We start from the raw sequence: 23,386 nt of genomic DNA on the forward strand, positions 1-23,386 counted from the left end.
AAATAACTATGACAAATACTTTTTACAGTGAATGTGTGTTGTTTAATGTACACAATATTTGCTTCCTAATAATACTCCCAAGGGGAAGCATATATAAATTAAATAGAAGTGGGCCCACTATGGAGCCCAGAGGTACCCCACTGACTTTTATGGTGAAATATGACTCAGACATTTCTTGATTGTTTTTTGTACTTGTGTGGTGGGTTTATACGGTATCTTTGAGGCAGGCAGTGAGTTTATATGTGAAAGTGGCTTGTATGTGATGGGCGAAAATCTTGCTTTTCTGTAATTACAGCTCAATATGAAGCGGCGGCAATCTCGCCACAAAATTACTCTCCTAAAAGGCAAGGCAAGATAATGTCTGTGATTTCTGCATATGCCATGGAGCCCTCTTTGCACAGCACAGACTCTAATTATGACCAATATCTTCTTTCAATGTTTCTCTTTCAATTACAGTACTGTATAAATGAAATTAAAGCTTGCGGTCTGTAATTACATCTAAAAGAATTTCCAAAAGCATCAAAATGACAGCAATTAGAGAATGGAAACTCCCACACATGAATGAAAAGTAAAAGACTCAGGGAATATTTCTGGAATAAAAGCATTTAGGCATTGTATATCCATCAAGTTTCAGATCCGTCTTTTAAAGAGTGAGTGATGTGTGTTTTAGTGGAACAGAATCCTTTCTCAAAAGGTTTTGGCGTGAACAAAATAATTCACCTGCACAAACTGCTTCGTCACTGCGATGAAACTTGCTTCTCATGAAGGGTATCTTTTTAGAAATCATCAACACTACCAAAGATCTGGACATGCCCGCTCATTCTTTATTATCACTACTTTACACAATTATAAAATAATCAAAAACTAAAAATGTAGAGATCAAAACATGTGAAGAGAAAACTCTCTTATATTTAATCAGGTGCATCATTGGATTCATCAAATGCTACTTGATAGATAGATAGATAGATAGATAGATAGATAGATAGATAGATAGATAGATAGATAGATAGATAGATAGATAGATAGATAGATAGATAGATAGATAGATAGATAGATAGATAGATAGATAGATAGATAGATAGATAGATAGATAGATAGATAGATAGATAGATAGATAGATAGATAGACTGACTAACTGGGCAGTTTTTGTTTGATGCTACTCTAAATGATTTGATACACAAAGCTAAAATGCAGAATATATGAGGTATGAAAGTCACAGTCATGCTGTTTTTGTGGATATTCTTGATGATTTTCACAACAATGGCACATTTTTATATAGCACTACATCTTAAAGATCTCACATTTAATGCACATTTTGTAGAGAGTCCAAACACACAAAGTAGAATCAAGGTTTAGGCTTTTCTTGATCACAGCAAAGCTCTTTCTTTGACCTCAAATCTTCACAAATGTGATTGTGCAGCACGGTTTCACAAAGGATAACACAACAGTGATCTAAAGTTTGATAACAGAGAACATTTTAACTGTTTTTTTCTATTCTGGGATCAATAAAAAATCAATTCACTGACATCCATAAAAGCCGCTGAGGTCGAGCAATGCTTTGGTCCGAGAGAAAAATCTAATCCTCAGTCATTTTCTGATATCCAGTAGTAAGAGCTGGTTATTCTCCAAATCTTTTCAGCCTCCTGTGACATGACTGCTGAAGAGAACGTTAAAAAACATATCCAGGAAATTAATCTGAAAGTCCTTCCCTTGTGTCTTCCGATTAATCAACTGATTTTATCGCTGGACCAGACCGCCGTCCTCCCGCCGCGGGTCTGATCGCATCAGGGCCTATGATGAACGCAAGTGAGCACATCGACTGTTCCTTTAGATGATATTGAAGAAATGAATCAGACTGATGGATGTGATCTGGAGAAGGCCTCAGATAGCTGTGGTTTGTCTCGTGGGATATGATTATTCATATTCAAACACTGTTTCCAGTTCAGAAAGGAAATTCTGTGATCTGATACGTCATTGAAACAATATTGTCACTGTTAACATTCAGCTGCTGGTCAAGGGCCAATTCAACTACATCAATTTATCCGCTAACCATTCAGAAACGTCTAAAAGTTGTAACTTCTTCCTGAGTCTCTCCATCAGTGTCGACTCCGGTTTGAACAATGTAAGGCTGAACACTTTCCTCATTTTGGCTGCGTGAGATTCTCCAGCTTTGTTGTTGTTGAGCTGTTAAAGCTCCGCCCTCTTCTGGAAAGCGGAGCTAATTTGCATTTAAAGGGACACACACAAAAACGGCGTGTTTTTGCTCACACCCAAATTTTACAAGCTATAATAAATGATCTGTGGGGGATTTTGAGCTGAAACTTCACAGACACATTCTGGAGACACCAGAGACTTTTATTACATCTTGTGAAAAGCGCATTATAGGTAAAATTAAAATGTAAAATTGAATATCACACTAAGTACTTTACATGTGCGTTAGTCATCAGATCAAAATATACTCTATCCAGTGCACAATATATAAGAGGTGGGATTGTTTGAATGCATACAGCTGAGATGTCATCTTCCATTGTGCAAAATGGCTCATGTATAGATCATGCATGTATAGATGATTTAATGCATTTCTCCTGCACATGTGAATCAAGCACTGACTGTGTCAAGAGTTCTAAATGAAGTGGAATATGAAAGACATGAACGCTGGTGATGAAGAATGTGGTAATGTAGCCATTTCACTGTTACTAAGCAACCTGATCATGTACAAACCGTTTCATATGTTACTATTTTAGTGATCTCATTGCAGGTAATCAAAGAACATCTGACTTAGACACGTTTCTATTCAGACCAATAAAGACAGATACTAAATCACTGTCACACCTTTGAATACAGAAACACATGATTGGTGTGGACACATGAACACATCAGCTCTCAGTGTTTCAAACTAATGCTTTAGGAGTTTTTAAACTATATATATATATATATATATATATATATATATATATATATATATATATATATATATATATATATATATATATATATATATATATATATATATGATACCAGACACTGCATGATGCATATGATGCATATAGGACTTTTTCCTCCTGAGAAATCAATTTACACATGGACAACAGTTTCTGAAACTTCTACGATTTTACTTGAGAACCTGAACTAACACATCAAGTGGAATCAAGTTAAACCCATTACAGCGACAGAAGGAAAGATTCATACACACGAGCGCAACACTCATGAAAGTGTGTGTGTGTGTGTGTGTGTGTGCGGGGGGGGGGGGGGGGGTATGGGGGGGGGGGGGGGTTGTACTTTATCAAGTGCAAATGATTTGAGGGCACCACTGTAAAGCCTGCAGGGCAGGAGCCAATTAAAATCCTCCAGCCGGCTTCCACTAATCCACAACCTGTGTGTGTTCAACGGCCAGAGATCTGTGAGCGGAGCACTGAAAACCTCAACAAAGGGACATTGTGTCTGACAGGAGACAGCTGGGCTGAATAATAAATGATTGAGATGTGTGTATGAATATTCTTCTACACAAAATACCTTTTGTAAATGACTACTTTGGATATCTTTAGGAAACCATTCGTGCATATAAACAGGAATTGTAGGAAACACAATGCAAACCAGCTAACAGGGAACGTTCTAACTTTGTGTAATGTTGCTGTTTGAGCATCTACAACTTCTGCAAAGTTACGACGCTCAAAGTTCAATGCAAAGGGAGATATTTTTGCTGTTTAAGGACTACAACAAATGGCTGGTAGGGACTACAACGAGCTTCTTCCTGGGTTGATGACATCACTAACTGTAAAATTTACACAAACCCCGCCCCCGAAAACATGCAACAAAGGAGGTGAGGCCATGTTGGGCTGCTTTAGAGAAGAGGAAGAGTTGTTCCTGTGTCTCTCCATCAGTGTCGACTCCGGTTTGAACAATGTAAGGCTGAATACTTTTGTCATTTTGGCTGCGTGAGATTCTCCAGCTTTGTTGTTGTTCTTTTGGAAAGGGGGCGGAAGCAGCAGCTCATTTGCATTTAAAGGGACACACACAAAAACGCAAATTTGGGGCAAATTTGACAAGCTCAAATAAATGAGCCGAAACTTCACAGATACATTCTGGGGACACCAGAGACTATTATTACATCTTGTGAAAGGGGCATAATAGGTCCCCTTTAACGTTCGTATTACCAAAAAAAAAAGTTTTGGTCCCCCTTTATATTAAGTGCCTTAACTACTATGTACTTACATTTAAATTGATAATTTGATACAATGCACTTATTGTGTACATACATGTTTTTACATTGTATTTATAGTTTAAAAACACCTGAATGTAATTACATCTGTAAATTATTTCTGTAATTACATTTATAATTACACTGTTGACCCATCCCTTACACCTTACCCCTACCCTTAAACCTACCCATACCACCAAACCTGTCCCTAACCTTACCCGTATCCACCTCAATAGCAGCAGAAGTATTTTGCAATTCAATATGAACCCAATAAGTACATTGTACTTATGTTTTGATGTAAGTACATAGTAGTTAAGGCCACTTAATATAAAGTGGGACCAAAGTTTTTAAAACATTTAAAAATTAGCCTTTTTGAACGTTCAGAGAAGATTGAGAAAAAAAGTTTTCATAACTTAATGGGAACATTAGCAAAATGTTCTTAGAACATATTTTTGTTAGCTGGGATTATAAATGCTTCCCCAAAACAACCGTAAGTCCTTTACCACTGAAACTGTCTGTCTAAATGGACCGAAATGGTGGTTGTCAAAAACGCTTTGTGTACTTAGTTGCTGTAAACATGTTAAAAGAGATCTGATGCAGCGCTCCATTACTGGTGTTGTGTTGGTATATAAACTTTCTCCAGAGTCAAACGTGACATTCAAAGGTCTAAAGTAAACGCTGGTCACGGGTCACCTCATGTTTCCGGAGGTTCTGAACAGAGTTTCGCCCATGTTCATGTTCAGCTGCTCGCTCCCACCCGTTTGACTCACTAAACTGCTCTGAACTTGGTCCAAGATGTGCCTGAAGCAAAACCATTTCAAGATCGTCTGGCAACACATTTTAGCTGAGTCACACGTGATGGGCAATGAGACGCACTCACATGGACTGACTGAAAAACACACAGGCTGTTATTACAACATGAAGTGTGTCTGCTGAGCAATTCTGTGAGAATAAAAACATTGCTCAGGATGAAACCCGTGTTGTATCCCACTGACCTGAGGTCTGCTGTAGCTGGGGTATATATCTATATATAAAAATATTTAGGCCTAAATTTAAGATTTATATATTTATATTTATTTATATATTTGAATTGCATATTAAATTTCCATCCACTTGGATTACACAGTTTTAACTTGAACTAATAAACTTAATATATATATATATATATATATATATATATATATATATATATATATATATATATATATATATATATATATATATATAGCTAACAAATATGCATTACATTAAGTTTATTAGTTTATGGTAAAACTGTGTAATCCAAATAGATGGAATTTTTGGTAACACTTTATTTTACAGTGTCCTTGTTGCACATGTTACATGTCATTACTATAGTAATAATTATAAATTATGCATAATTACATGCAACTAACCCTAAACCAAACCTAATCCCAACCATAACCCTATTGTGTATATATATGCACACTCTAAAAATAAAAAATGATGGGTTGTTTCAACACATGTTTGGGTCAAATATCGACAAACCCAACTGAGTGTATATATAATAAATCTGTTATTAATTATAAAATGTCACTTTAAAACTAGTAATGAAGGAACACTGAGTCGCTTCCTTGAACCTTATTTTATTATGTAGAGCATCAAGTATTATTAGAGAGAAGTTGACTAAGCATGTATTACCTGCATCTGATATAGCATTCATTCTTCAGGTCGATGTCCATAATATTATATCCATTATAAAAATCAGTTTGAATGTCAGCTGAGGAAAGCGATATCTTTGTCCTCTTAAAAGTTAAAGGGGAAGTTTTCATGACATAACAAAAGTAGTATTTTTTTTTTAAATATCCTTTTGCCTGAATTACTGCAGCAATGTGGCGTGGCATGGAGTCGATCAGTCTGTGGCACTGCTCAGGTGTTATGAGAGCCCAGGTTGCTCTGATAGTGGCCTTCAGCTCTTCTGCATTGTTGGGTCTGGCATATCGCATCTTCCTCTTCACAATACCCCATAGATTTTCTATGGGGTTAAGGTCAGGCGAGTTTGCTGGCCAATTAAGAACAGGGATACCATGGTCCTTAAACCAGGTACTGGTAGCTTTGACACTGTGTGCAGGTGCCAAGTCCTGTTGGAAAATGAAATCTGCATCTCCATAAAGTTGGTCAGCAGCAGGAAGCATGAAGTGCTCTAAAACTTCCTGGTATACAGCTGTATTGACCTTGGACCTCAGAAAACACAGTGGACCAAAACCAGCAGATGACATGGCACCCCAAACCATCACTGACTGTGGGAACTTTACACTGGACCTCAAGCAACGTGGATTGTGTGCCTCTCCTCTCTTCCTCCAGACTCTGGGACCCTGATTTCCAAAGGAAATGCAAAATTTACTTTCATCAGAGAACATAACTTTGGACCACTCAGCAGCAGTCCAGTCCTTTTTGTCTTTAGACGCTTCTGAAGCTGTCTGTTGTTCAAGAGTGGCTTGACACAAGGAATGCAACAGCTGAAACCCATGTGTTGCATACGTCTGTGCGTGGTGGTTCTTGAAGCACTGACTCCAGCTGCAGTCCACTCTTTGTGAATCTCCCCCACATTTTTTAATGGGTTTTGTTTCACAATCCTCTCCAGGGTGCGGTTATCCCTATTGCTTGCACAATTTTTTCTACCACATCTTGTCTTTCCCTTCACCTCTCTATTAATGTGCTTGGACACAGAGCTCTGTGAACAGCCAGCCTCTTTTGCAATGACCTTTTGTGTCTTGCCCTCCTTGTGCAAGGTGTCAATGGCCGTCTTTTGGATAACTGTCAAGTCAGCAGTCTTCCCCATGATTGTGTAGCCTACAGAACTAGACTGAGAGACCATTTAAAGGCCTTTGCAGGTGTTTTGAGTTAATTAGCTGATTAGAGTGTGGCACCAGGTGTCTTCAATATTGAACCTTTTCACAATATTCTAATTTTCTGAGATACTGAATTTGGGATTTTCCTTAGTTGTCAGTTATAATCATCAAAATTAAAAGAAATAAACATTTGAAATATACCAGTCTGTGTGTAATGTCAGTATAGAGTCCAAACCCATTGGTACTAATGAAGGAAAAAGAGCCAGAAAACACAAACCAAATCTTATTTATTTTCTGAAACCCAACTGTCAGAAAGCCATGTGTAGATAGCAGGTGAGGTTTATTAGGGATGACCAGCACATATGAAGATCTGTGATGTTGTGAGATGAGAGATTCGACTGTAACTCAGTTGAAAGAGAACTCAATGGACACGCTCTGGTCTGGAGACAATTCAATATTCAACAGTGCACGGCACAAAATAAACGTTCACAGTGTATCTTTCAAGTCACATAACCAGAAAATTGATCTAAATCAGGTTTGGGTTTTGGATGACAGGCAGATCAACTTACCGGTTTGCTTTGTTCTGCCCACAGAAGAGTATTTGAAAAACACAGTCACATCTCACTGTTCGCCTCCATAAACTTCTCTCAAAATAATTGAATCCACAACAACACTGACCTTTTGTATTCCATTTATTTTAGATTTCACTTCGAAATTGGACCTTCACTTCTTGAGGGCTCTTGGACTGAACTTTCGTTGTGCACAGCCCTCAACAATAGTTTATATCAAACTCTGCTTTTCCCTTCTGCCTTCAGTACACATATCATCTTGTAATGAGTGATCTAGTATTAAAGTAATGGTCCAAGACAAAATTAGATAATGGCAGGTCATTGTTCTGAATAGACTATCAAAATAAGAATGGATGAACTCAAGTACCAATATTATCCTCCTGGTAGACACATTTTTAGATTCATATCAGTCCAGAGGAAAGAAAAATCATCTATTTTAGTTTTTTGAGGTCTCCAACACTATCAGGGTCTCCCGAAAGATTTCAAACTCTGTCAGATGAAAGAGACATGAGCAGATGATAAATGTCTTGTGGCATTAGAATCTATAAGACCTTATGATTGATAGACTTCTACAATAAAGCGTCTCTCCGGTGTGTTCATGTTTTCACTCAAGTTTTGACTGACAGAACAGAAGAAATGAACCGGTGGAGGTCATTGAAGAAGGCGGAGCCTCAGAGCCACACCCACCTGTTATGTCATCATCATGGAGTAATGGTAGTTTGAAGGTGTTTTGAACTCAAGAAACAAACTCCAAACTCTAACTTCGTTTGCTTTGATATTATTCAAAATGATGTCTTACAAGTTTGTTTTAGTTTTAAGTACATCCGGACCTTAAGAACAAAGCGGTTTAGTCTTTACCCAGCATTCCCATTAAGTTATGAAAACGCTATTTCCGAAAGTTTTTTAAAGGTTCAAAACATCCATATATTTTAATGTATTAAAACACTTTTTTTTCTTGGTTTATGTGAACATTAGAAGAACATTCCATTCTAGTACTCTGAAAATGTTATGAAAAGTTATTTCTGAAAGTTTTTTTTTTAAATGTTTTAAGACCACTGTTAAAGACCAGATAACTTTGAAAGAACGTTGCATGAACACTCTAAAAAATGCTGGGTTAAAAACAACCCAAGTTGGGTTGAAAATGGACAAATCCAGCAATTGGGTTGTTTTAACCCAGTGGATGGGTTAAATGTTTGCCCAACGTGCTGGGTAGTTTTATTTAACTCAACTGTTGTATAAAAATGACTGTATTGCTCGCTTAAAATGAGCCCAAAATATGCTGGAAATTAATATTTATAAATATGTTTAATAAATGAGCATTTATTAATAAGATAATGAATAATAAACAATAATAATTTATTAAATTGCTTATTAATAAATGTACACCTTTTGATTATTATTGTTGCCTCTAGTAATTATGTGTCTGATTTTTAATTTCTCACCTATTTTGGATTCATTTTAAGCCAGATATATAGTCTTTTTTTTTTCAATCAGTAGTTGGGTTAAATAAAACTACCCAGCAGGTTAGGCAAACATTTAACCCAACCACTGGGTTAAAACAACCCAATTGCCGGGTTCGTCCATTTTCAACCCAACTTGGGTTGTATTTAACCAAACATTTTTTAGAGTGAAGATATTAAGATATTATAAACATTATAACACTACAATTTTCTGTAAAGCTGCTTTGAAACAATATGCACTATGCAAACATTTTTGACTAATAAAAATATTGTAAAAGACGTCATTAAAATTGTTCTCACTACATTTTATGCAAACATTCCAAAAACATTCAACAAACCCTTACAGAAAACCACATATGACCACATATACTGTACATGTGATTTTGCACATGTGAAATTTAACATGTGAAAACATGTTCCCAGCCAACATGTCCATGTGGGCCCCACATGGGTTTTATCTGGGCTATATGGGCATCATCTGGGCATGGGTTCAGAGTGGGCACATGGATGGGCTGAATGTGGGGCCCATTTTGAAAACATTTTGGGGCCCAGTTAGGTTGCCCACATTGTTAATTTGAGGGTCCCATATGGGCCACATTTGGGCTTTATTTAGAATTGTAAAGTTTTGGTTTTTACCATTGGTTTTGTTTTTATACAATGGGTAACAGCTTAACCCTAACAACTGGTTACATTTATTACATTTTTAGTATTTCATGTTTATATATATATATATATATATCACTTCATTGATGATTGACGTTGTGCCTTCCTGCATTCTCATTTTAAAAACAAAACAAAACGCCACTGCATCCAGCATCCACTTCAAAACGTCCTACTCTCGAAAATCTCAAGGTAAGATATGCATATTTCAGTAATGTTGTTTTTATATAATTGTATAATTGTATAATTTGTTATAGTTTTTTTTTTCACTATTTAACTGTCTTATCGTAATTTTCTACTTTATTACTCCCTCAAAACAGCTGAGGGAGTGATGGTGGGAGAGTGCCATTTTAAATTAGTTCACCAGAATTGGCAGAGACAGCAAATAACTATCTATTCTGTTGTAGTGTTAGATGTCAAATTCACACAACTGTATTTCTTGGAACAGAAATTGATTTTTCCACAAAAGTTCCACAGTCACAACGCAGCAATTTCCACACACACGTGGTACAACATAAAAAAAAAAAAATAAGAAAAAATAATTCACGTACAAATTACTTTGTATTCAAAATAGTTAAAAGTTTACAGTTGTAATGCATAATAAAAACAGCTTTTGAAAGTTAAATTAAATTCAATAATATAAAAAAAAAAAATGTTAAATGCTGCTTAATATTTATGTTATGTTATTTTTGTAATGTAATGTTCTTTTGTAAAGTCATATTTCTGTTAAATCAGGGACTTCGTTTTGAACTTTAACTTGTTCATATTCCTTTTGGTAGTAGAAATTTTAGTAGTATTTAATAGTATTAGTAGTATTTTAAAATAATTGCATTTTCTGTTTTTTTCCCCCTCATTATTGTTCTTAAGATATGAAGCTGATGGGTCTGCCCCAACCCAGGAGTGATGGACTGAAGAATTTTCAATGCTCTTATCCTGTTTTATTGTACTTTTATTTTAGGTGGTTTACAAATTCTGAGTTGAAAGTCATTTTCTTCACAGTACAAATATTTTCTCATGTAATTTAAATTATATTAGGTCAGGTACAGGTTTACTAAAACATAAGTTTCTTTTGCAAATGAGCACATTAAAGCACATAAATTTTACCTTCAGGAATAAAAAAAGAAATATAAATGGGTCCCAGTTCTCACCCACTGTGGTCCAACAAAAACCCCATAGAGGGGCCATTTGTGGGTCCAGTGTTATCACCCTTCTGGCCCCATAAGGGTTCTGTATGTGGCCCACAGTGGCCCCATTTATTAGAACCCATATGTGGGCCCCTATAATTAATGCACAAATGGGCCCCACTTAGAGCCCACTATGGACCCATCATGTGCCCCTGTGGACTAACACACATGGGGCCTGTGTGGAGCCGATGGACAAAATTCAATGGGCCCCACTTGGGTTACCCAGGCAGGGCCCAAGTGACAGCCCATCAAAAACCCACATGGGGCCCACATGCATGTTGGCTGGGTTAGAAGCACATGTGAAAATATGTGATCGCATGTGAAATTCATGTGTTTTTTTCTGTAAGGGAATATTAATGACATCATCAAGATGTTCCAAGAATGTTATTCTAAGAACGTATTTTATATTAGTCATGTTGTAAGAACGTTTCCATAAGAACGTTTTGTCCTAACATTTACATAACTTTTAACAACGCTAGTGAAACTTATGGGAATGTTCCCTGTTAGCTGGGTAGGAGCGACATACGGTTTTGGTCTTGGTATAACAGAGAAAATCAATGCCAACATTAAGTACTAACATTGCGATCAAATGGGAAATGTGTTACTGTGTTATAGGAGCAAAGTCTGACCTCATACAGACAACAGATCATTTCTGACTTGATTTGAACATCTCAGTCTTGCTCCATCTCTCATCTTTCATCTTATTTATTTTTAGTGAAGTGAATGGCAAGGTCAGCTCCTCGCATTGAACACCTCTGGAGGTCGAAAGCACTTGAGATATCACAAACAACAGCAGCATGAACTGACAGACCAAATCTGGCCTGACAATAGAATATTGCCTATTGATCTCACACTAGATCTTGCCCTTGTTCTGTGCCAAAAAAACGGAAAAGATCTAATCAAACGGCAACTTAAAGGATATAGGGCAACTGCTTGAACTCAATAGCATTGATGCATTAGAGAGTGAGTTTCAAACTAACACTATCAATTATCAAAATGCAAGTTAAAGGGGTGATTGATTATGATTTCACTTCTTTAACTCTAGTTAGTGTGTAATGTTGCTGTTTGATCATAATCTGCAAAGTTACGACGCTCAAAGTTCAATGCAAAGAGAGATATTTTCTTTTACAGAAATCGCTTTTTAAGGACTACAATAAATGGCTGGTAGGGACTACAATGAGCGTCTTCCCGGGTTAGTGACATCACAAACCCCAAAATTTACATAAACCCCGCCCCCGAGAACACACAACAAAGGGGGCGGCGCCATGTTGGGCTGCTTTAGAGAAGAGGAAGAGTTGTTGTAGTAGAGTGTTGTTGACATGCCGTCATTTTACACCGGACTGCTTCACAAACGAGGGTCAATTCAACACAAAAGATGAACATGACGGCACATGCTAGTGGATGAGTTGAATCAACTCCACAGCAACTACATCAATTTATCCACTAACCATTCAGAAACGTCTAAAAGTTGTAACTTCTTCCTGAGTCTCTCCATCAGTGTCGACTCCGGTTTGAACAATGTAAGGCTGAACACTTTCCTCATTTTGGCTGCGTGAGATTCTCCAGCTTTGTTGTTGTTGAGCTGTTAAAGCTCCGCCCTCTTCTGGAGCAGCAGCTCATTTGCATTTAAAGGGTCACACACAAAAACGGCGTGTTTTTGCTCACACCCAAATAGGGGCAAATTTAACAAACTATAATAAATTATCTGTGGGGGATTTTGAGCTGAAACTTCACAGACACATTCTGGAGACACCAGAGACTGATATTACATCTTGTGAAAGGGGCATAAATGGTCCCCTTTAAACAGGATTCTTGACTTGGGGAATAACACTTATATTTGATATAAAGTCACAAAAAGAACAAACTACCACAAACAAATGCAGAGAAGACAGTAGACGAATCTTTATGGTGGTTAACAGTATAAGCAGAGTACTGCATCTTATATTTAATATGTGCATGTTCAGGGCAGAGTGCAATTGATTTGGCAATGCACTGACAAACTTGGTCTGCATTAATTACTGTCAAATGTATTGAATATGCAGTGTGTGCAAAGGCACTAATTGTTTGTTTTCCACACAAAGGAAAAAAACAAGCTCATTCCTCATGTGACTTTAGAGAAGACATTGAGTCTATACCGTGATATCTCAGAAATGCTTAAATGCTTAAAAGCACAATTTACAGCCATTTTGAAAGGTCACTGCTTAGAAAGTCAAATAAGCTCACAAAGAAATGTCATGTTTCCATTTCAAAATTAGAAGGAAAAACAAATATTTTGCATTATTTTGATAGAAAAAATCTAATTATTCATTTTCTTCATTTTTTTTTTAACATTAAAATCTGCATAGATTAAATTCTAACATTCCAACATGAAAGAAAATAAACTGGCTTGTGTTTGTTGATCATTCCTTCAATAACCTGCTGCATTATCAAGTATTTGTAGAAGTATTTGATATGTTTTATTGCGTATATAGTTATCTATTCCTTATACTTAGTACATTATCATGCATTATTCATTAAAAAGCATGTGCAGTATGATATGTGTGCATTTTTATAACAACTGACTTATAATAGCGAAAGGAAATGACAATCACTTCTTTATTTTTTGTTCTGTCATTAAAAGTGTTCAGAAACAGCAGATCATTTTTACAGTTCTTTTCAATAATCATACTGTGAATCACGTTTCTGCTGCAAGTCTTTATTCATATCGTCTCTCTATAAGCTATTGTTTCATTGACTGCTTTTACAATAGCTGAGAGTATTTACAGGACACGAGATCCAGGCAGGATTTGTTTTATGAATGTAACATTGTCTGCTTAAAAATAAATGCACTGAATGAGTTGCGTTTCAACGCTCTGTTTATCCTGTTAAGCCGTTTGTCTCTAACTAAGCTCTCAGATTTACTCTCCTTTGTGTTTCTTCACTCGTGGGAATTCAGAAAAATTACCCAAGCAAAAACTGAGCATCGGCCCAATGATGGCAGAGTCATGGTACGACGGGCTGCTTTGGATAAAAGTGTATCCCACATGAGTAAATGTAATGTAAATGTTATTATCAGCGTTTGTTTGTCTATGGCATTATATTTAGATCGTGGCATGAAAGGTTGCAGTGATGAACATTGTAGTCGATCACAGACATGTTGTTGAGCTCATGAAAGCAGTGATCTCGTCATTGAAACACACTAACGAATGCTTTCATCATAACTAACAGTGCAAACGCCATATAAATAAGAGATTTGTTGAATAAAATGAGAGTTTTGGCTCGAGTCCAGAACTCAGTCACGGATAAACACACTCTGTTTGATTGACAGCTCCAGTGATTGTAAAGGGAGCGTTCTTTGATTACTTTCTATATATAATTTAGTCACCGTTTAAATATCAGCATTTAGTCGCTGATTTGATTTACTGACACACACACAAAGATCATGTGACTGTACATGAATCATTAATATCAGATCAGGCATTAGAATGAACACAGTTACTGACATGTTGTTGCATTACTGTCGAGTTCATATCGTAAAAGTCTGTTTGTGCCGAAATGAGATTGATTTACCAAAGAATCCACAGTGAAATGAACCGAACACAAATAAATGAAGCTCAACTGAGACATTCACATTGTTGAAAATAAATAACCATATTCCTGCATATGGATCCTTTGAAAGGTAATGTTATTTTAGTCCTGTATCGCTCTTCTCTCCTCCTCATCTCACTCACACACCAGTGGGCGGGGCTAACGCTGCAATGATGAAGTAGGCGTCGATTTCTTCTGTGGAGGCGGAGTTTCACCATCTATAGACACATTCAGGGATCAGTCGTTTGCGTTCACAAATAGTTATGGCAAGTAATGCATTGAATTACAACTGACCTGGACAGATTTCCTGAGATTCTCCCATCCGGTCGTGTTAATGTTCTCCATTTCTGAGGGTAATTCCTCATACGAGTGACATCTGTGCATTCAGTGTTTGGCCAAAAGACACCATTTTCCTTAATTGCATCACATTTGTTTAACTGTAGCACCTTCAGGTTATCAGGTTCAGGTGTTCAATGAAGCCTGAAATGGACAGTCAGAGCAAAGCCCGCAGCAAACTTATTTAAACACAGAAGTATGCAAATGTGCTTCGTTCCAGTACAGATGCACTCTCTCACAACACACTTGTTCATTTCTTCTAGTTGGAGGTACTGTAGTAGTTAAAGCACACAGCCACGGGCAGTCGATCGCGCTCAACTGTTTGCTTTGATGGCACTTCTGGGCTTTAATGCTAAAGGAGTACACAGCGTTGCCTCGTACGCAGAGTCCCAGAGACGCCGGCCGTGGGTTTATCTTTATATCAACAAAGAGAGAAAAGGAACTGAGAGTTATTCTGAGAGGCTCTTTGGGTTTTATGTCATGGCTATGGCTCGGTGAATCCTCATGCATTTCATGTTTTGTATGTTTGTTTGGTTAGAGGGCTTTTTGAAGGGAACGCTAGCTCCTTTTCAGTGTGTTTTCTTTTACTTTATCATTTAACTTTTAATAATGATAAAAAGTGCACTGGGCTGGTTTTTCATTAAAAACAAACAAGCACTCAGCAGTGAAAATGAGTTTTCACATGAATTTAATAGCTTGTTATAATTCTGTTGGCATTAAAGAGAAATAAGTGCTTGAATTTTCATGTTATCAAAGAGCAGTTCTGGGTTATATGTAAACTGGATTCCTTACAAATTAAGTACTATGAATTCGGTTATGTTAAGGTTTAAAATACTCATAATCAGACTGCAGATACTGTACATTTTTATTGAATACATGATTACGCAATGTTTAAAATGACAGTAAATTATTCATAATTCATCGGTTCATCCTAATTTTTCTTTTTTATCTTTTAAATTTTCCTTTTTTGCTTATTTATGTTCAAAAAGGATACGATTACACAGACAATACACAGCATCAATAAATGAAATATTTAAACTTTTTTGAAACAGCATTTTTTAAATAATTAAATACAAAATTATTTATTTCAATTTACATTTATAAGATAATTTCAGTGTACATTTTTGTTTTAATTAATTACTAATTTAATTATTAATAATACATAGTCATTACTTAATTAATTATACCTTTTCATCACCCTGACGTAATGTAATGTTTAATCCACTTACATGTTTTTTCTTCTTTTTTGCATTTTTATATAAATATGGTACAAAATCATCCTATTCAAATGAAAACACACTAGGTCAAAAGTAATCTAAAAGTAATCAAAAGTATTCAGATTATATAACCTACAATGTATAATGTAACAGATTATTACTAACTACTAGCGATGACTTTACCAAATAATGGTTTGCTCTTATTTAGACTTATTGGGACTTATTCCACCATATTGCACGTTGCACTTTCTCCCATTCATAATAAAACGATTGCACTTGTCTTTCTATATTTACTCTTTATTTAAATTCAATATTTCCAGTACCTGATTTTTACTTAACCCATGAAATTAACTTTGTTGATATTTAGGTTGATTCACCAATACTAAATATTATGTTTGACTTGAATAAAATCAATTAATTTAGATTAATTTTTTGTTTGTTTGTTTTTTCAGTGTGGGAAAAGCTGCATGCCTGTAATTGCAAAATATAAAATGACCAGCAATTTTTTGCGCGTCCACAATTCAGTGAGGTAATCAGGAGCAGAAAGAAGAGTCCTGACAGTGTAAAAGTCATAAATAAGCAGCAAATCAACATATTAGAATGATTTCTGAAGGATCATGTGACACTGAAGACTGGAGTAATGATGCTGAAAATTCAGCTTTGATCACAGGAATAAATTACACTTTACTATATATTCACATAGAAAACAGCTGATTTAAATCATAAAATTTTTTCAGTATTTTTGATCAATAAATGCAGCACAGGTGAGAAGAAGAGACTTGTTTCTGGAAGAGAATTGCTTCCAAAAAGCCTGTTTCTCTCTGTTCTTTGGCAAATGTCTTTCCCCGCAGTACAGAGTCATTCACAAGCTAAACAAAGACCTACTTTATTGCTGCGGTCTGCAGATTTGGTTACGATTGATCCCAGGTTAATATTCCTCTTCTTTTTCTGCTCTAAAGCATCCAGTTTACTCTCATATTTGTCAAATCTGAGTTCATTAAAAGACCAATTCATTAAAAGAACGGATTCAGTTGTGATTCCAGTTCATTTTAAAACAGCTGACAGAGAAACTGAACACAACATGTGATTGCTTAAAAATGCTCGAAAAAGTTCCCTCATTACTCAAACATTAAAGTATCTTTTAAGAAATAGTGACTTTATCACCTTGCTGCTGAGAAACATGGCTAAACTAATTGCTTCACCACCTGGAAAGTACAGGCACCAGATTTACACGTACTTCATCTTTATGTTCAAGATTATTTTAGACAGAAAGAACACTGAAAAAACGTATAAATAAGTTCAGAATGAAGGCTTGTCAAAATACGTTCACAGTAACGCATGTGTGTTTTATGTCACTAAAGTGAAACGCACAGTTATTCATCTCACCGACGGCTGTCCTGGGCTTTCATTGTGATAGATGTGCTGTTTCTGCTTATAAAGGAAAGGAGTCTCTCTTCCTTGGTCGTGTTTTCATTTAAAGATTTCCTCCAAGCATTATTTCATATTACCGCTCTCACGGTTCATGAGGAAATCTCCAGGCTAGAGCTCCACAAATTTCTGAGTTTCAATTTCACTTGAAAAATGAGAAGGGAAAAGCTTCTTTTGCCCCAGCGTAAACAGAGCACGCTTCACGTGGCAGAGCGATACTTCATTCTGGGAATCATGAAACATGGTCAATACTCATAAAATTATCAACATGACCGGGGCCAGTGAATATGCAGACCGTTACCTTGAAGGCGCCCCAAATTACTGTAGCGAGAGACTCACGGGAAGTGTGATTTCCATTCCTCCGTCATTACAGAAACACTCTCAACTGGACTCTGTCATAATTTACTCCCTCACGTCATTCCAAACCTGTAAGACTTTCGTTCATCTTCAAAACACAATAATGAAATCTGAGATATTTCTGTCTCTCCATCTAAGTCTGTTCATCCAAAACTCTGACATTGATAATTGGGTTTTCAATTCAACTCGATGGTACTTTGACGTTTTGTTCTAAAACATACATATAAACATTGATCAGTGAATCTACATAGAGCACCAAATATGGTAAACGAAAACCCAATTGCACTTCCTTGACGCGAGATCAAAAAGATCAAACCTCATTGGTTCTTGCAGAAGCACAAATGTGACGCGTGAGAATGAACCTCATTGGTTGTCATGCATGATCTTCTGTTTATCATATTTGATGTGCTCTATACACTCTAAAAAATGCTTGGTTAAAAACACCCCAAGTTGGGTTGAAAATGGACAAACCCAGCGATCGGGTTAAATGTTTGCCCAACCTGCTGGGTAGTTTTATTTAAACCAACTATTGTTTAAAAATTGCTATATGGCTAGCTTAAAATGAACCTTAAAATAGTTGGGAAATTAAAAACAAGATGCAATTAGAGGCAACAATAATAGACAAAAGGTGAATGTTTATTAATAAGCTTTAATATTGTATTAATATAAATGTAATAGTTAATTAATATAAATTTATTAATAAGTAATTTAATAAATGTTTATTGTTTAATAAATATTCATTGAACATTAATAAATGTTCATTTCCAACATACTTTGGGTTAATTTTAATTAAGCAATACAGTCATTTTTAAACAATAGTTGGGTTAAATAAAACTACCCAGCAGGTTGGGTGAACATTTAACCCTACCGCTGGGTTAAAACAACCCAATTGCTGGGTTTGTCCATTTTCAACCCAACTTGGGTTGTTTTTAACCCAGCATTTTTTAGAGTGTATGTATGTTTGCTGATTAGTGTTTATAATTAAATCTCTTTATCGAAAAGGGATTGTTTCTCTTCAAAAGACTTGAATTAAACTGCTCCGTTCATATGGATTTATTTTACAATCCCTTCATGAACGTTTTGGGTGAATAGACTTTCATTTGAGGGTCAAAAAGCTCTGATTTCATTAAAAATGTCTTCATTTGTGTTCTGGAGATGAATGAAAGTCTTATGGAAAAGTTTGGAATGACACAAGGGTGAGTAAATGATGACAGAATTTTCATATTCATACTTTTTTTTTTTTATGTAACACAAAAGGAGATGTTGGGCAGAATGTCCTAGTGGCTCTTTTCCATTCAACAAAGGTTGTTTGGCTGAAAACTGTTAAGCTCTAAAAATGTCCAAAGGCATCATAATGTAACAGTCAGATTCTGGTGTATTGGTTTTTTCTTTTGAAAATCTTTTCTGTTTCCTTTTGTTTCCGTTTCCCTGCTCTATTTAGTTTCAGTTTCCTTGGATACTGATTTATGCATTCGTTTCTTTCCATTGTTATTTAAAGGTTTCCATTGTACACTCAAAAATGAAAATTATTTCATGATTTACTCACCCTTAAGCCATCTTAGGTGTATATAACTATCTTCTTTCAGACAAACACAGTCAGAGATATATTTAAAAATATCCTGGCTCTACCAAGCTTTATAATAGGTGTGAATGGAGGGCGTGTTTTGAAGACCAAGCATCCATCCATCATAAAAGTAATTCATAGGCTCCAGGGAGTTAATAAAGGCCTTCTGAAGCGAAGCGATGCATATTTGTGAGCAAAATATCCATATTTATAACTTTATAAATTCAAATAACTATAGCTCCTCTTCTCTTATATCAAAATTTCATTTTAAGATTTTTCTATTTAAGATTTCTCTTTTTAGACTTCTAATTCATGACCGGTGTTTTGTTTTGTTCTGTCCTCTGAAGTCTCATCACTTCTCTTCCGAAGGCTTGAGGGTGAATAAATCATGGGATAACTTTCATTTTTGGGTGAACTATCCCTTTAAGATTATCACCCCGAGTCTCTTTATGTTTGCTATGTACTGTACATATATTTCCTGTTCAGTTCAATCACTTTTCAGTTCCCGTCTATGTTGATTTGGTTGTTTATCTATGATTATTACTCCAGGAAAAGAGAGGAACATTCTGCCAAATATGCATCACTAAGAAGGGCTCTGGAATTGCCATCAATACTAATTGGGGTCGTGTCTGGAATATTGAACAATCTGCCCCAAGTATCGGGAACAAATACACACAACAACACTGATAAATCAAGATGTCTGTCAGATCACTCATGCTCTATTTACATTTTAGAGAACATTTATAGTAGAAATGTATTTAAATATGCAATTACGTTTATATTCATCTCATTTGGCTGCCTCTTTATATTCATTAAAATAGGGACTCTTCATTAATACATGTCCTGACAGTCTGCTGCAAACATGCATGGATTGAGTCTTTAGAGATATTTTAGAAGAAAATGTGCAAGACATTGAACCTTTAAAATCATTCATTTAAAAAGCTGATCTGCCAACAGGAAGCTGTTGCTCCACTGAAGAACAATTTGGTGTAGAAACAATTCATTTTACAAACAATTACAAAGGAAAGGCAAGCAACACATTGGATTAAACGTGAGATTTAAAAAGATATACTCCAATAATAGTTTTTTGTTTAATTTACAACTTTGAAAAATCATGTTTTACAGTGTAGATATCAGATATCAACACTTGCATATTTCCACAAAGGAATCCCTCAAATTAGGTGTTTCCAGTGTTTCTGTCAGCCTGTGCTGGGACTCTGATTGTCAGCATTTAACAGATCCATGTCTACCAGCCATCTGTCAAATGGAGACAGCTAGTGTTAAATGACTGCAGGCCCGGGGCAGCTTTAACCAATCAACCCGTCTAATCAACCTTCAACCTTTCATAGTCAGAGTCCTGATCCACTCCTGCCTGAGCCTATCTTATTGATTCCTCTCAGAAACATGTGTGGGACCAGCAATGTCAAAAGTCCTTCAGCTCAAAGTTGATAATAAAATATACAATGTATCATTAGTTGTTCCTTTAACCTTACCAGTAAGATTGAGTGTAAATGCATCCTTCGAGACCTGCTGCTGCAACAATACTGAACAGAAACAGAGAAAAGCTCACTATTAATTTCTCTGTCTTTAATTTAAAGGGATCTATAATGCTCCTTTTCACAAGATGTAATATCAGTCTCTGGTGTCTCCAGAATGTGTCTGTGAAGTTTCAGCTCAAAATCCCCCACAGATCATTTATTATAGCTTGTCAAATATTTGGGTGTGAGCAAAAACAGGCCGTTTTTGTGTGTGTCCCTTTAAATGCAAATGAGCTCCTGCCCCCTTTCCAGAAGAGGGCGGAGCTTTAACAGCTCAACAACAACAAAGCTGGAGAATCTCACGCAGCCAAAATGAGGAAAGTGTTCAGCCTTACATTGTTCAAACCGGAGTCGACACTGATGGAGAGACTCAGGAAGAAGTTACAACTTTTAGACGTTTCTGAATGGTTAGTGGATAAATTGATGTAGTTGCTGTGGAGTTGATTCAACTCATCCACTAGCATGTGCCGTCATGTTCATCTTTAGTCTGGTGTAAAATGACATCACATTAGTAGTCTAAGCTGTTTTAATGTTTACCTCATTAAGAAACACCTGAAAACACCTTGCTTTACATGTGGTCAGTCACACTGTTGCAGCATTTGAACATAAACACTGATTATAATGGGACACTTTCATTTTGATGTGTTGTGCCACATATAGACACCTTGTGCATGTAGGTTGCTTATGACAGCATCGAAAATTGCTGCATTTATGTAGAACTGAACTGATTTGTGGCTCAAGTCCAGTCAGAACCAGTTTTTGCACCGATCAGAATCCAAATGAGCTTTACTGTGAAAAAGAAGTGCACTTAATTGTACTGAATGTGCATTAATGAAATAAAAGGGCACTTAAGTACACTTTTTAAAAGTACATTTGTAACAATGTCAAATTAAAAGTTTAAAAAATGTACTTTAAAGTTTTGCCATGCTTTAAAGTACACTTACGCTAAAGCACATGTAAAGTACTTGATTATAATTTTATATGTAGCCAATATTGTTCAATATGCATTTAAAGTTAATATATTTAAAGCTAAATAATTATTTACAAATATAGTTAAATAGATGACACATTTAGATGATATTTAAGTTTACCATAAATGTTTGTCTGTATGTTTAGCAGTACACTTTAGCATTTATGAAATAACATATAAAGATGTACTTAAATCCTACTTAAATGGGTTAAAAAAGCAGCTAATTGCATTTAATAGACATTTAAACCATAATACATTTTATTATATATTTTAATATTTAATATAAAATGCATTTTCGTTGAACATGCATTCAGTTGAGTATATTATTTTAAATGATATATTATTTTAAATGAAGTTCTCTTTTTAAATGCTAAAGTGTACTTCTTTTTCACAAGGGAAGGTAATGTGCATCAGAAATAAGAGTGTGTATGGGTAGCTGAATAAATAAGAGTCGGATTTACATATTGCACAAGTGATTTTGTTCGCAGTGGAAGTAACTGCTCTACAGGGAGAGCTGTGAGGCGGTTTTAATTGTTCATGAGGTGAACTGCTCCTGGATGCTCTGGTGCTCTGAGGCGACGGCTGGCAAAAGAAAGAACAACCTCTGCTGGGCCTCTTCCACAGCGGTGTCAGTGTGGGCGTCCCGGTTCAGTTCGGTGCTGCTCAGATCTCCACCGCTTCGGAGCGCGTTCAGCTCCGGGTTGCAGCTGTTCCTCCTCCACTCTGCATCTGTCTCTTCCGTCGTCGGAAGACCCCCATGTCATCCAAGATACGTCTTTCTTTCTTCAGTGGAAAAGAAATGAAGGTTTTTGAGGAAAACATTCCAGGATTTTTCTCCATATAGTGGACTTCACTGGGGTTCAACGGGTTGAAGGTCCAAATGTCAGTTTCAGTGCAGCTTCAAAGAGCTCTACATGATCCCAGACGAGGAATAAAAGTCTGATCAAGAGAAACCATCAGTCATTTTCTTAAAAAAAAATAAAAATAATAATAATTAAATACTTTTTAAGCACAAATGCTCATCTTGCACTGATCTGTGATGCTCCACGCATTACGTTATCATGTTGGAAAGGTCACGCGTGACATAGGCGGAAGTACCGCGGTAAAAAACTCTCATTTTCTTCTCCAACTTCAAAATCGCCCGACATCGTTGTTTTACCGTTTTTTGTAAAGGCTGTTTGACTTAGTCTTTGAGTCAAACACTGGATCAGTACTTCCGCCTACATCACACGTGACCTTTCCAACATGATTATGTAATGGTGGCGCATTGCAGAGCAGCTCAAGATGAGCATTTGTGGTTAAAAAGTTTATCATTTTTAGTAAATGAGCAATGGTTTCTCTAGATGAGACTCTTATTCCTCGTCTGGGATCATGTAGAGCTCTTTGAAGCTGCACTGAAACTGACATTTGGACCTTCAACCTGTTGAACCCCAGTGAAGTCCACTATATGGAGAAAAATCCTGGAATGTCTTCCTCAAAAACCTTAATTTCCTTTCCACTGCAGAAAGAAAGACGTATCTTGGATGAC

The sequence above is a fragment of the Chanodichthys erythropterus genome, chromosome 13, assembly GCF_024489055.1.
Source record: "Chanodichthys erythropterus isolate Z2021 chromosome 13, ASM2448905v1, whole genome shotgun sequence".
Classification (NCBI taxonomy): domain Eukaryota; kingdom Metazoa; phylum Chordata; class Actinopteri; order Cypriniformes; family Xenocyprididae; genus Chanodichthys; species Chanodichthys erythropterus.